At 41.4% G+C, this 12,849-nt stretch overlaps 1 protein-coding gene across 6 annotated transcripts in view; it reads right to left on the bottom strand.

Annotated features, from left to right (window-relative positions):
• The window catches only part of FHL1 (four and a half LIM domains 1), a 57,832-nt gene extending 47,200 nt beyond the window's left edge, over positions 1-10,632 (bottom strand). For 2 of the 6 annotated variants that reach the window (XM_016127498.2, XM_016127507.2), the window contains exon 1: positions 9,765-9,895. The gene's annotated coding sequence lies outside the window, so the exon portion shown is untranslated. Of the gene's footprint in view, positions 1-3,296; positions 3,316-9,533; positions 9,553-9,764; positions 9,896-10,333 lie in introns of those variants that run through there. The other 4 variants (XM_016127508.2, XM_016127499.2, XM_016127500.2 and 1 more) reach the window with 4 other exon arrangements.
• Positions 10,633-12,849: the final 2,217 nt, after the last annotated feature.

Here is a 12,849-nt window from a genome sequence, read left to right as displayed (position 1 = left end):
CCAGCTAGACATAAAAGCAGAGTTACATGAATTTTTGAGGGGTGAGTGAAGAAGGGACAAACTGCATCTCAATACTATGGCCCTTAAACTGCCTAATAACTGTTTATTCAAATGAATGTATCAATGAGAAAGTAATATTTAGCATATTAAAACCTTGCTTCTCATGTAAGTATGTAAAGACGATACATATGTGCACATAAAATTCCCTCTTAAATCTGTTTAAAATATTTTGGAAATCTCATGGGATAGGGTTATTCTTGCATAATTATATACATATATTAGCTGGAGGTATATATATTCTCATTTTTCAGTTTTACTTTACAAATACACATGAAGTCAAACTAAAATTATTTTATTTGTCCTGTTCTTGAGAAATCTGACTTCTCATTCTAGCTACTTCAGCAGAACATATACCATTTTCCTATTTTATCAGAATTGTTTCTCTTTTTGCTGTAATTTCCTTTCAATCCGAGTATGTAATGAGACTATTTAATAATGATGCTGCAGTTTACTTGCATGTATAATTATTAAGTATCCATTTTTACACAATTGGGATAGTATTACTTTATCTTCAATATAGAGAAGAAAATTGCATTTTAGATATAAATCGGGTCTTTGGCTAGAGAAGGGTCCACAAATTTTCAAATCTAAGTTCAGAAAGTGGTTCTCACACAAAAGCAGCTCAGTGGTATGCCTGGGGCTATGCACAAAGAGAAGAATGTACTGTAAAAGGGACCCAAGAAACTTTTGTAGGGGTTTGTGGCAGTGGTTTCATGGTTATTTACATCTGCCAAAATTCATCAAATTATATGGCTTAAGTGGATAGTTTATTGTATGTAAGCAATACTCAATAAATTTGATATTAACTTACCATAATAATGACTCCCCAATATGTATATCAAATCATCAGATTGTACCTTTTAAATATATACAATTATATTTGTTAATTATTCTTTAATAAAGTAGGGGAAAAGTTGATATTAAAAAAGTGGTTCTAACAAAGGCAGATTGTTTTATCTATAGACCCAAAACAAATACAAGCTTTTGCCTCCTATTGGTTTGGCCACTTGGTTTCTTTCCTTACTGTGGTTAGGAGTGCTTAACAACATTATAAAATTCCTTCCTATTTCCTTCCTTAAAAAGAGGTAGAGTGCCTTGTGGTCTAGAAGGGAATGGGCCTAGTATCTGAAATCTTGAACTGACCCTGGCATCTGGAGATATAGAATCTTTGCCAAGGGACTTACAGTATCTCCTAAGCTTCCGGAAGCTATCTGGCTGAGGCCTTTATTTTATCATTTCAAGTATTTGAAACTATAATTATTTACAAAGTATTTCTTAGAAATGGTTGAAAAACAGAATTTTGTTAATTCAACTGTCTAAATTCATTACTGTCTTAATGATATGATATTTGAGACTTCCTAATTTATGGGTGTGTGTGTACTTTTGAGTCTCTAAGTAACCTTGGAGGATGGGAGCCATCTGTTATTTCAGTTCACCTGGCCACATGAGAATCCAGATGACTGATTATGTCTATAGGCAGACACTAGCAATCAGTTTCACAAGCAAGAATGATGTGTAAAGCTAGACCTGGCAGAGAGTCACTGAAAAATCAATCCTTAATGTCTTCCTAACAAATCATACATTTAAAATTCGACAAGAGTCAAACAGCCTTATCCAAATTCTAAAACTAAAAGTGAATGACAAAACTTATTAATTAATGGAGCATGGAAATTTAGTTTTGTAACATCCTTGTCAAAACGACCCTGATAAAACTGCCACACCCCCACCTCTCATTTCCTTATTATTGAAAAGTAAACATAAACTGTGTATTACAAATTCTTGTGATTCAAGAGTGTATCTATGGACCACTATATGTCTTAGAATAAATATAAGAGCTAGAGAGTTTTTATGTGGGTAAATAAAATAAAAATTCTATAATCAGTAGAGTTATTTTGATGTTTCCTTTTAGGTTTCATTTCATTAAAAAAACAGTATACACATATCTTCTATCTGTGCATTTTATACCTATAGTACTTTAAAAATAAAGTACAAGCAAATCTCATTGGTTTATATGAGGAAAACCCATTTTGTAAGAGATGTACAGTGTGCTACGGGAAGCTGGAAGAGCTGGTTGCTCACTGACAATTCGCACACTCATTAGCAGGCAATAATGAGGAACAGGCATGAAAACTACTTAAGAACACACCCCTAGGCTAGGGTACAATATTCGCATTTGTTCAAATAGTAAGCCCCTGGCAATGAGTATCCCATATTCATTATTTCATGGAGCTTTGGCATTTGCTGGGGCCCTGGCTGTAGAGAAGGGATGATTTCGTGTTCACACGAAATGTTTATGGAGCATATGTAACCTCTGGTCGTATTTTGTTTAATTCTGTTCTATCAGTGACATTTTTGTCACTGATAGAGATGACACTAGCTCTTCTCAGCGCACACCTGCTCTGGACAGCAGCTTCCCTGCCCATCCCAGGCTGAAAAAGAGACCTGGCCCAGTCCAGGCTGGGGCAACTGTAATACGGGTGAATGTGGGATGAGGGAGACACAGCAGCAGATGAACTTGATGTGGATACACAGAGAGCCAGAGGGAAAAAAAAGAAAAGTAGAATCAGCTGGAAAGTTGCCCCCAGAGTGAAACAGACATACACACAAAGGAGACACAAAGAGTGAGCCACATAATTGCAGAAAGAAACGAAAAGGGCAGGGAAAGAGAGGGAGGAAAGCTAAAGAACTTATTTTTAATAGTGCCAGATTAAAACAATTTGTGTGTGTTAATGATTCAGTGTTTGCTACAATTTGTTAACTTCCTACCTAAGTTCAGAATATGCAATCTTTAAAATTTCTTTCCCATAATTTTAACAGATCTCATTTTATAAAGGAAAAAAAATTGTGCAACAATAGCTCTAATTGTGGTTTTCCAGGCTACCATGTGTAAAGACTCATATAAATTCATTTTTCTTTTCTGCGACTACAGACATGTTTGATATGCCTTGGTACTTGGTACTTGCCCCATAAGCCAGGGGAAATTAAACTGAGGGACAGATGCACAAAAGAGGTTCTCCATCTCTAATCTTCAATTTCAATAAAGCAAATAATTTGGAAAATTCCTATACTGCTCACAACTGGTTTGACCATTCTCTGAAATTAGGAAATACTTGGTCTTTTTGGTATCCTTTAGTACAGTTAATAAACTTCCACCATAAAAGCTTGTTCTTTTGAGGGACAAGCCAACAAAAAGTTCTTAACTGTGCAAAGTTTGTAATTAGGAAAGAAAAACTTACCTACTCTGGAGGACCTAAAACTTCTGTTGGATCAGGTACTTGACCTCTGTGAGCCTCCAGTTCCTCATCTGTAAAATGAAGTGGGGTGGATACTGACAGCCCCTTCTACCACTGAAATTCTATCACTCAGGTTGTAGAAAGAGAAGTTTTAAGGGGATTACATAAAGAGGCTACAGGACAGTTCCCCAACTCCCTGGCAGCATTCTCATTTCACTCCTTAGAATCATGACTTCTATCTAGAGATGAAACGATAATTCAGAAAATCTTTTGGTTAGGTTTAAAAAATAACTCAAGATTACATTAAGTTGGAGATATTGCAATGGACTTGAGTCCACCATTTAAAAAAATCACTGCATTTTAAAAAGAAATCTAAAATATTGTCACTAATTTCTGGGTGGTAGATTAACTGATTCTTATTTTCTTCTTTAGGCTTTTCTGTATTTTCTGAACTTCTCTACAATGAAAAAGTACCACTCTTATTATTAAAAATTAGATTTTCAAAAGGATTAGTGTATTGTTACAAGTCTTATCAGATCTCTCAAGTCTACTCTGAAATGACTGGCAGCTTGGAGCAGGGGACAAAATCAGGCAGTATCACAATGTGTGTCCATACACAGTGGTTGATTACCCAAGTGGCTGATTGCTGTAGTCAGAATCAGGACATTATTATTACAATCAGAATCTATGCCTCACAGTCCTATGTGAAAATCAAAATGTGCATTTTATCTAAATAACATTTCTTTTTTCCCCCTGCATCCTGGCCCTTGAGAATCATGATTAAAATTCCTTTCCAATTTAAAGTAAGTGAAATGAAACACAGGGTCCTTCTTCTATCCACGACAAAAAAAAAATCTTACCAGACAAAATATGATCGCTAATGGGCTGTTTCTTATTTTTCCTCTTTTAATGCTCTAAAACATAAGACGTCAAATGTTAAAATAAATATTTAGCTGTCAAAACAAAACATAACCCTCCTGTATGGAAAACACACGTATGAACCTGATGACTTTTTTTTAATAAAAAGAACTTTCGACAACTTCCATAACAAAAAAAAAATGTTTAAACTATGAAAGACAACAAAACCAAACTCTACTATTACTAAGTTCTGTTACAACAGTCCTAGGAAAGGTAGAAGGTGAGCTGCAGAAAGTATCTAAACACAATTTGATAACATCCATTTTTATGGTTATCAAAAAAGTGTTTTAAAAATTCTGGTAAGACATAGAATGAAGTTCTCCTAAATGACAATGACAGGCTTGGTTTAGATAGATCTCCAGAACAAATTCCATGTTCAACTCCATTCTCTTCAGTTGAGGAAGGTACAGTAATTGACCTTTCCATTTTCTACCTAAATATAATCCATCATCTATAACGTTACCTCTAAAATTATTTTTTACAGGGCCAGTTATTCACCTCCCTGCAGCCTCCTTCAACTCACACCCTTTATCAACCCCAAGTTTTAAAGCAAGCAGCAGGGTACAATGACTTAGTCATGGGACTTATGTTCAAATCCAAACTCTGCCATGTATTAGTTGTGCAATCTTAGACAAGTTATTTAACTAACCTTGTCTGTGAAATGTGCATCATAACCACTTTGCATGGTTGTTGTGAGGATCGAATTACATAATGGGTGTAAATTCAACTCGAGTATTTCCAAAATTATAGTAGGCCTTTAAACAATGTTAGTTCCCTCTCTCCTCCCTACTCCTGCTGACTTACTCCAAGTATGATCAAATTTAACATTCGTGGTTTTAATTACTCTCGAACAAGCTCAATGGTATATAGGACATTTAGCAATTTCAATTTTAAGATTTTGAATAGAGCATGCCACAAGGGATATAGTATGACACCGTGCTTAAAACCATGAACTTCTGAGGAGTAAGACAATCTTACTTCCAACTCTAACCAGCTGTGAGAGTTAAGGCAAGTGACTTTACCTCTCTGAGCCTGGTTCTTCATTTATAAAATGAAGAAAATGTACCATATATACAAGTGCCTGGCACAAATTACCATAAATGGTAACTGTTATTGGTCTTTTTAATTACTCAGGTCCATGTATGGAAACTAGTCACATTTAAGACTAGAAAAGTGAACTCAGCCAACTACTCAAGTCACATCAAGATACTGTCATTGTTCTCTACTCTCTTGAAGTCTGAAGTTATGTTTTACTGCATTTTGTAGAGGAAATTACATCACCATTAGCACTATTAACTTTTTGGGTCAGATCATTCTTTGTTGTGTGAGAGAGTTGCCCTGTGTGCTGCAGAATGTTAAAGCAGCATATCTGGTCTCTCAGTGGCATGCTTCACTCCAAATTGTGACCACCAAAAATGTCTCTGGGTATTGTTTAATGTCCCCTGGGGGCAAAAGTACCTCAGTTAAAAAAATGGTCTAGCACTATTCAAAAACAGGAATTCTCAGAGATCTCAGAAGGGAGCCCTGAAGGAGGACAAAGGTTTACTTGAGCTGCTATTTAGTATTATCCACTTTTCTGCATTCTGCCATCCATTAATATCCATAATTCAAAGTTTACCACAAAAAATATTCTTTTTTTGCCCGATTTGCTGTCATAAAATACTTTAAGTCACAGGAAGGAACACTGGCCTGGCCATCCTCTTCTCACTTCTCTATACAGTGATATAAAACACTGAACTAAAATATTAAAAAATCTGCTATGTCATATTTATTTTACCTAAAGCTTATCGTTTTTAAAAAGGCCATAGACCTTAAGATGACTTATAAACCATATTATTACACAAAATGGAAAGTATGTCTGAGTTGTGGACGTGAGATAAAATTTACGCAGTGAACAATTCCCTGAAAAGAAATGACTCCACTGTTTGCATGGCTGAAACATGTTTAATGTATATAAAGTGCTGTGTTAACACCCCAAAGACTCTGTACAACTCCTGATTATTCACAACAAATTCATTGTCTATATTTCATTTAATAAGTGCACCAGAAAGCAGGAGCCATTACTTATCCACTGTGCACCCGTGCACCTAGCACAGAGACTCCAACAGAGGTGGCAACTCAGTAAATGTTTGCTGAATAAATGAATGGTCATATATTCTGCTTAATTAAGTACTCCATTTACCAAAAAAAAAACAAAACACAAACCTTTCTTTGCTCTCATCCAACAGGAGCTGAAAGAAAAGATCTTTTAAGAGAAAATAATTAGAGTCTACTCCCTTTTACCCCAAATCTAAACAACTGGAAAGTTCAATTAACCAAAAAAATTTTGTAGGCAAAAGTTGGGGAAAGCAGCCAAATAGATAAGGCCTAAAGTTCAAGCAAGCGCCAACATTTGTTCAACTCCCACAGGGTTATAAAAGCCAATGTTGCTGGCACCAGAGGGGAAAAAGGGAGGGGTGTGGGGAAGCAGGGAACTGGGAAGTGGAGGGCAGGAAAACCGAGATCAGTCTCTTAGCTTCCATTCTTTCAACAAACTTTTTTTTATGTCAAAACCTTAGGGGCGAGGGTCAGTTTCTCATGCAAAGTCTTGATTTACAAATCACTTTTCAAATGGATGTTAGCAAAATCTTTAAGGTTACTTAGATATTTGATCATGTATGTGATAATTTCTGAAATGTCTTCACCTTTTTTTTTTTCTCTTCTGTCCTTCAGGCGAAACAAAAGGTTCTCAAAAATCTTGGTAAAAGACACTCCATTTACTCTTTTGTCTACAGAAACTTGAGGACCACCACCCATCAACATGCTTTGCTCTATAAAAGATTTTACGTCTCTAAGCACTCTATTCATAAGAGAAAAAAAAACAATCAGACTTAAATTGTATTTTTAAAGGTACAGTTGATCCTTGAACAACACAGGGATCAGGGGCACTGACCCCTGCATAGTAAAAAAAAAATCCATGTATAACTTTTGACTTCGCAAAGACCTAAATGATGACTCAGTATTATGGGGAGATTGGTTCCAGGACCCACTCCCCCAGATACCAAAATCCACGGATGCTCAAGTCTCGTATATAAAATGGTGAAAACAAATGCATACAGTCAGCCCTCTGTATCTGTGGACTCCCGCGGGCAGACTGAAAACAGCTCAGGTATTTACCGAAAAAAGATCCATGTATAAGCGGACCCCGCAGTTCAAACTTGTGTTTTTCTAGGGTCAACTGTACTATTTTTAGATTGCTGCCTATGCATAGAATGTGTATTACATTAACATTAGAAATGGTGCATATAATAATGTTTATTTAAATGTATTTTCATCAAACTTTAAAACGAAAATCTCTATTTCCACTTAAACATTTCCAGTTTAGCACTTTCAGTAAACAAATAACTATTTTATTTAAGTGGTCCATTAGTTTGATACTTACTAAATTAGTTCCAATACACCGGTATCGTATAAGAGGAATTTTACCAATTTAAATCTTACATTTTTTTAATGTTTCACTCAAAAATCTAGACTTGGTTGAAAAAAAAAAAACAAATAATATTTTTCTTCTCCAAAAATTCAATATGGGAATGGTAGCTTAGGATTTCAAAAACCAGATATGACTACAGAACCTATATGGTAGTATTAGACTATATACTTATTGAGGTGGTTTGTACAAATCATGGCCTATCTGACCAATTTCTTGTTGCATAAAGATTATATTTGCTCTTAAAAATGTTAAATAAGCATTTTTAAAGACTGAAGGTAAAGACTAGATTGGAACCTTATGTAACCAAAATGGGTAAGCACGTATGGCCTCACCGCATTAAAGGCCTATACCTTCGTAATATGTATTCTTCTTAAGCAAATAAGAGCATGGGTTTCCAAAGGCAATGCTACCATCCCAGAAGCCCTTGCTTCTTCAGTGTAAAGAATGCGGTGGGTTCTGTTCCCAGAGAAGACAAGTTTAGGAGGGAAAGGCTTTGCAAAATTTCAAGGGGCCCATAATTCAAACTTAATACTACTCTGCAAATGTTCACGTTTCCAAGGAACAACATAAAACTTACATTAAAACTGTCTTAATCAAGATAACGGAAAAAATTATTCCTGCTGCTCTATAAGCTTGCCATAGATTTGAAAACCCAGGGAAGAATTACAGGCAATTACAAAATGATGGCTCCAATTAGGAACACTGGATCTATTCCAAATTCAAATCAAAGGGGGCTTGGATAACCCCGATGGAATAATTTAAATGATTATAGGGGACCTCCCAGCAAAGACATAGGATGTTTTTCTATTTCGACCTCTTCTGAAAGCTGAGCAAAATGCTACAACAACGGATCTCTTGCCCTTTAGGAAATTCAAAAACCAAACCTGGAGTCCCCTTAATAAATCTTGTTCTTTCTTTTCCCAAGGGGTTCCCTTCGTACAGGATTTTTATTGTAAAGGGCAATCGAAACGACCCCAAGAAACTCACACAGCCCCAAATGCAGAAAATAATAGCACTGAACCCCAACCACACAGTCTTCCTTCGCTGATTTCCAAACGTCTACCTAGTCCTGGACGATGAGAAGCCGTGAGGGATGGACGGGAAAGAGAAACTTCGAAAGCAGAAAGCGCTCTCCCAAGAGCCTAGAACAGACGGCACCTTGCAGGCATTTCACGCTATTTGAGACGGAAAGCTCATAACATGCAGTTTTGAAAAACCACCTTCTAAGGCACAATCCACGTGATAAACCTTCCTCTTGCTCCTCCAGGTTCCACACTGGAGGTGAAATCCCTCATTTTCCCCACCCCCACTCGCCAACACCAGCCGCTTCCCCGCCACTCCATTAGAGAGAAGCATAGTGGGCTCTACCCCTCCCTCCTAATTCTCTCAGCACCCCGCACTCCTCCGACCCACTCCAGCATCTCCGTGGAGAAAAGTCAGGTGAGCCCCTCACCTCCACTCCTTCGTATCCCCGCCCCTGCCATCCTCGTGGAGCAAACCAAAGCAGGTCCCGCCTCATTCCATTCCCAATCTCTGCCATCCTTGATGAGAAAACCAAGGGGAGCCCCCCACTTCATCTTCACCCGCTTCCGACAAACCCTGCTAGCTACCCTTGTTGAGAAAACCAAGAGGTGCCCCCGCTCCGCCCCACCCCCACTGCCCGCCATCCAGGGCGAGAAAACCAACACCCCCCCCCCCTTTCGTCCCTCTCCACCATTCCTCAGAGGCAAACACGGAGAGCCCCCTTTCGGTCCCACTCCCTCCACCTCCACCCTGCTCCCTCCCCAGTAGCTCCCCATTCCCACCTCCCGCCACCCCCTTGGCGAAAGCCTAGGGGAGGCCGAGGCACGCACCAGAGGGGAACCCCTAGCCGGCGTCCCGCAGCCTGCAGCCCGGTGCGCCCCCAGCCCCCTCCCCGGCCAGGCGGCCGAGGCCCAGAGGCCGCAGGTAGCCGGCTCAGGAAGGCCAAGCGGCCCCGAGCGGCGGTGGCCGCGGCAGGGCAGGAGGGCAGCGGCTCCCTGGGTACTCAGGCCGGCTGGCGGGAGGCACACACGCATGCACACGCAGAGAGAACGCGGGCTTACTGCCTGGGGATGCTCGGCAGCACAGCTGTCCCAGCGGCGGCCGCTGCCTGCACAGAGGCCGAGACGCTGCGGCGCAGTGGCGGACAGAGCCCCCTCGGCCGGGCGCGGGATGTAGGGCGCGGGAGGGGCGTGAGGGGAGGGGCGGAGAGGGGAGGGAGCGTGCGCAGGGGCGGCGCGGGCGCGGCTGGCCCTGGGCGGGGCGGGGCGCGCGCCAGCAGGGCTCTGCCCGCGGGGGCTGCGGTACGGGGCGCGCGCGCGCGTGTGGGGGCCGGTCAGTCAGAGGGCCGGGGGCGGAGGCGCCACGCACCCCGCGTGCCCACGTGCCCCCGCCTCGGGCGCGCGGACAAGGTGGCTGCGAAGAGGCGGTGGCGAGCGCCTCCCCCGAGGGCTGGCTCCAGCCTGGAAAGAAGGGCGGCCTGGGGGCACCCAGAGCCCTCCTCCCCCGCGCCGCAGCCTTCGAGCCCGGCGGGGAGTCACGAGTCACTGCAGGCAGCCTCGCCCAGGGCAGGGGAGGTGGGAGTAACAAAGGAAGTCGAGTGAAGGTGGCCTCACCAGGGGCCTCTACTAACCTGTGTAATCCCTGCAAAGCGGCCCTGGTCCGGAGCGCACCCCGTTTTGCCTCAGATTGTGGGAACCCGCGGTTTGGAGTGCCGCTGAAGGATCCACTGGTGACCCTTCCCTTCAGTAACAAGAAGGAGGGAGTGAAAGGAGCCCCAGCCATAAGCCCAATGCCACCATCCACAGGGTTTTTACATTACTCAGAAAAGCACTGACGGCAGCGGAACGTGGTTATTCATTCACTCGACATTCAATTTACTGAGCCTTCACCATGTGCCAAGCACTGTGCCACGCGCTGGGAGGACAGCGTGTAATCCTGAAGAATGCTGTCCACCCTGCCCTAGAAGCTTGCAATCTAGCCGGGAAGACAGACGATAAAGAATTGAGAAAATAATCAAATCTGGGATAAGACCTTTGCAGGAAAAGAGGGTGCAAGCTGGTTAGAAAGTAGGCGGCGGCGGCATGTAAGCTGAGTCTTGAGAATTATGAAAGAAGCAACCGTAGAAAGAGCCAGGGAAAAAAAACCCTCCAGAAAGAGGTACGAAAGCCAGAAGGAGGGGACAAATCTTGATGTCTTGGAACTTAGGTGGTGATTGTAACGGACACCAGAAGAGCTGGGGAGAGCAGCATATATAAGATTGGACGGATTGTCAGGGTGACTGCATCCTAGTCAATGAGCAGACTGTTTTATTGCAAAATAAATGGGAAACCATTGAATGAATGGCTTTACCCTGGGGCATGACATGATCTGATTTCTATTTCTATTTTCTTTTGGGAAAATCGTAGACTGACATGCTTTTGTAAGAAATAAAACAGAGATCCTAAGTACCCCTTACCCATTTTCCTCCAATGCAAAACTATAGTATGAGATGACAGCCAGAATATTGACATTAGTACAATCTATCAATCTCATTCAGATTTCCCTGATTTACTCTTACTTGTGTGTGTATTTAATTCTATACAATTTTATTACATGTGTAGGCTCATGTACCCACCACTACAGTCAAGATATAAAATAGTTGCATCATTACAAGGATTCATTCTGTTGCTCCTTTATAGCCAGAGCTACCTCCCCAGTCCCCCCAGCCCCTCAACATTGGTGATCATTAATCTGTTTATGATGATGATGATGATGATGATGATGATGATGATGATTACTGAGTAGTATTCCAGGCCTGACATATTTTCAAAAGACAGCCTTGACTACCATGTGGAGAAAGATTCAGAAGAGATTGAAAATTGAAACACGGGGACTAGTTAAGAAGCTTTTCAATACTCTCTGTCAAAACTGATGGCAATTTAGATCAAGATGTGCCTGTGGTGGGAAGTGGAAGGGTTTGATGCAACAGGGTTGAAGAGGGAATTGAAGTTGAAGTATAGTATAGTATAGATAACTATTTTGAGACATTTCACTGTAAAGGGGAACAGAAGTAGAGTGGAACAGGAGGGAAAGGTAGGGACGAAAGAAGATTTTCCCTTTTTAATTTGACAGATGAGAATATGTTTAGGAACAATCAGTAGGGAGGGTTTGTTGACGAGAGAAAAGGGCTTACTAAAGGAGTTGAGTCCCTGCCGGAAATGAAATGACAGCTGGATTCCATAAGGAGGGATGGACACCCCCCCCACCTGCTAAAAGGTATTCTTTATTATAAAGGCCATGGAGATATTTGCCGGTCAGATGGCTGGGTAGGGAGCAGCTGGCTGTGGGTAAAGATCAAGCAAATTCAGTCTGATGACTCCTATTTTCACCACAGTGCACAAACTGGGTGATGGCCTCGCGTAGGAGAGAGCACAAACTAGGGGCTTGAGCCTCTCCTTTTCCCATTCGAAACCCTCAGAAGCACTGAAGTTTGGTCTTTCTGGATGGTCAGAGAAGCTCCAGTTTCACTCTTGCTAGGAAAAACAGAAGCTAATCCACCCCATCCTGATCCCAAGAACAATCAGCTCTGGAGCAAGTAACTCCCCAAATATAATACCAGCCCAGTCCTCGGCCCCAAAATAACCAAGAGGTGCCCAAGTTCAAGGGTTCTGGATGAAAGACCTTCTTCCAAGGAAACTTCTGGCCATCCTTTGACACTTCATCAGTCTTAGTTATTGTTCATTCCTCACAAGACCCCTGTTTGTCTCCCCACTTCCTTTCTCCATCTTTCCTTCCCCTTCTTTTCTGACCTCCACTTTCTTTCCTGCCTCCCCCACTTCTTTCATCTCTTCCTCCCTTTTGCAGATACTCATGATGTGTTCCTACTAGCTGCAAGGCACAAATCTCCCACACTACCCAGGCTTGGTCTATATCCAAAGTCAGTGCTCCCTGCCTCTTAACATTTCATCTCCTTGGATATGAACTCAACTTTTGTGGGTCATGGGAACACGTTGTTCCACTTAAAATATGTGGGGGACTGTGTTGTCTCTTAGTGTGACTTAGTTCACTTAGCATAAGCAAAATGAATAAAAGGAAAAAAGGCTTCCCAAACTGTGAATTCGTGTGCTACGTTCTGTTAATGTTTCCAGCATCAAGGAGCAAAAATAA

This window comes from Rousettus aegyptiacus, unplaced genomic scaffold, assembly GCF_014176215.1.
Source record: "Rousettus aegyptiacus isolate mRouAeg1 unplaced genomic scaffold, mRouAeg1.p scaffold_m13_p_9, whole genome shotgun sequence".
In the NCBI taxonomy this organism is placed as follows: Eukaryota; Metazoa; Chordata; class Mammalia; order Chiroptera; family Pteropodidae; genus Rousettus; species Rousettus aegyptiacus.
This window is presented reverse-complemented; position numbering and strand designations above follow the sequence as displayed.